The following is a 2,492-nucleotide window of genomic DNA, read 5'->3' as shown; positions in this document are numbered from 1 at the left end:
TAACTAGTAAAGATTAAAAGGGTACACTCCTAGTATATTTGGTTGCAGTGTTTTAAGAAAAATGCATATTGCCATGGTGATTAAGCTATAAATGACTCACCAAAATATCTAAAAATTCAAATCTAAAAAAAGTCAAAGAAATAAATATCACCAAAGAAAAAAAGATTAATTGTAGCTTAAATATAAAACTAAATCACTAGTTAATTAACCAAACAATACAGATCTAATAAAAAGCAAAACCAGCTTGAAAGACCCAACATTTTTAAAAAACGCTAAAAAGTAAAGCATAAATCTGCATAATATTGACTTTTATTTCCATTCTCTCCTTTCCCTTTTCAATGTTCTTATCTACCTCTAGGAGCTTACAAAAAATTATTTCCATTTTAATTTTGACTTAAAATGATCAGAGTAGGGTATTTGCTATTCTGTGAGGGTTTTGTGGGTAAGCTTTATCTATCATTATCTCTATTTGTCATAGTTTTGATCAAGTCATCAAATTTAAATACTTCCACTATTTCTTAAAGGAATTTGATTTTCACAATGCCTTGCCTGCATAGCATTTTTTAAAAGAAAGAAAATACAAGCAAAATCTGTTGCTTAAAGGGTGGTGATATAGTTTTTTGTTTTAAAACAAACAATAGCTATATCAACAATTTTAAAAACTTGGGAGAAAGAGTTAATTGGAACTGATTTTATGATGAATAATTAAACATTAAAAACCTGTTCTGAAGCACTAGGTTATTTTTTTTTCTCCCAGAGTCTAATAAAGTACATGTGAAAAAGTCATTTGTCTTGGTCAGAAATAAATTTTGTGCTCATCTACTTATAAGTACTCAGTATGTTCATTAGGATTAATTTTGAGGATATACCTGAACCCTTTCCTCATTTAAGCATTGTCCACCATGTTTTGACCTCAAAGAAGGTCTAAGTAATTTATATCAGTGCTCAAGAATAATTTTTGACATCTTGGCCTAAAGCAAGTGGCTATTTGTAAAACTGAAGGATAATTCCAATGGGTTTGCTGCATTGCCACCTCCTGTTTGTTTTGTGAGAGGATGAGAATAGGGAATGCAGATAAGAGAAAGGTAAGCAGGGAAAGATCAAGTAGGTAGGGTAAATGCTGCTGAGAACATATTGCTGCTTAACCAAGCCATGCTCATATTGTTGAGATTTCCATCATTTTAAAGTACATTATCATAACATTAAAAAAAGAAAAATGTTAAGAAAATGTATCTGATATTTAAGGTTATCACTGGAATATGCTGGAATCTTTTGGTTCTTTGTAAAATATAAACAATGAAGACACTGACTTTTTTTGTGCATGTGAAGCTAATGGATCATGTCTACGATATAGGCAGCAATGATGAATTGCAATACGTTATTACTAAAGGGAAAAGGTTCAAGCCAATATTCACACTGCAATCAATGAGAGTAAAGAAGCCAAAGCAGTGAGCTTCTGGAGAAGGTTTGAAGATGCCATGAGGGATTAGCAGGAACAGCTTCCTTCCCTGACTGGATGCTCTTGAGGCTTTTCCAGTTTAATATCAATCATATCTTCTCTGCTTCTGTCCTGTGTGCTTTCCATCCCAGGCAAAGCCGCTGGACATGTCGGAAGAGCTGCTTTACATTGTATCCTGCTTTTGCTCTGGTTTCAATGAACATAACATTCAGCTCTTTGGCTTTCCTCTCTCCTTCCTCAATTGAAACTTGCCTCTTGTCAGCAAGATCTGTTTCATTTCCTACTAGCATGGTGATAACATCACTTCCTCTTTCTGTTCTGACATCATCAATCCATTTTGTATTTGCTGGAATGAGTTAACTTTTGTCATATCATAAACAACAACTGCCACAGTGGAGTCACGAATGTAGCTAGGAATCAAGCTCCTGAACCGCTCTTGACCTGCTGTGTCCCATAACTGCAATCATACTGCTGGATCCTCCAAGTACATGATTTTTGATAAAAAGTCAATGCCAATTGTTGCCTGATAAGTGTTGTCAAAACTGTCATTCATGAATCTGGTGATCAGGGACGTTTTTCCAACGCTCTGCTCTCCTACGAACACCAACTTGAATTTCCTCATCAGATTCCCGAAGTCTCCACCCACGGACAAGATGGAGCCAGAGGAGCTACCACCTCCTCAGCCCAGAGACCTCCCGGACTCACGCTGCTCCAACCAGCTGATGAAGAAGGCGATCAGAAGGGTGGGCCCCTGCAGGGCGGGGCAAAGGAGCAAGGCTGGAGGGCAGCAGGATCTCCATAGCACACAGCCGCCTTCCTGCAGAGTAGCCTAGCCCCCAGGAGGCCAGCCTCAGTGAAGGGAAGGAGGGCGGTGTCGGAGGCTGCCAGGGGTGTCCAAGGGGCTCCCAAGGCTAGCGCCTTCTCTTTCCCTCAGAACCCAGCCCCGAGACTAGGGTGGGAGAGGCTGAGGGTGGCGGGGCTGGAACCGCAGATGCTTCTGGGACCTTTCACACGCAGCGCCCTGACTCCCACA

The 2,492-nt window shown here is 39.4% G+C and overlaps 1 pseudogene; it reads right to left on the bottom strand.

Annotated features, from left to right (window-relative positions):
• Positions 1-1,486: 1,486 nt before the first annotated feature.
• Positions 1,487-2,105, bottom strand: LOC144251343 (ras-related protein Rab-6A pseudogene; annotated as a pseudogene).
• Between the last annotated feature and the right edge of the window lie 387 nt (positions 2,106-2,492).

Source organism: Urocitellus parryii, assembly GCF_045843805.1.
Source record: "Urocitellus parryii isolate mUroPar1 chromosome 13 unlocalized genomic scaffold, mUroPar1.hap1 SUPER_13_unloc_11, whole genome shotgun sequence".
Lineage (NCBI taxonomy): Eukaryota > Metazoa > Chordata > Mammalia > Rodentia > Sciuridae > Urocitellus > Urocitellus parryii.
The sequence above is the reverse complement of the archived record's forward strand: the minus strand, read 5'-3'. Positions and strand labels throughout refer to the sequence as shown.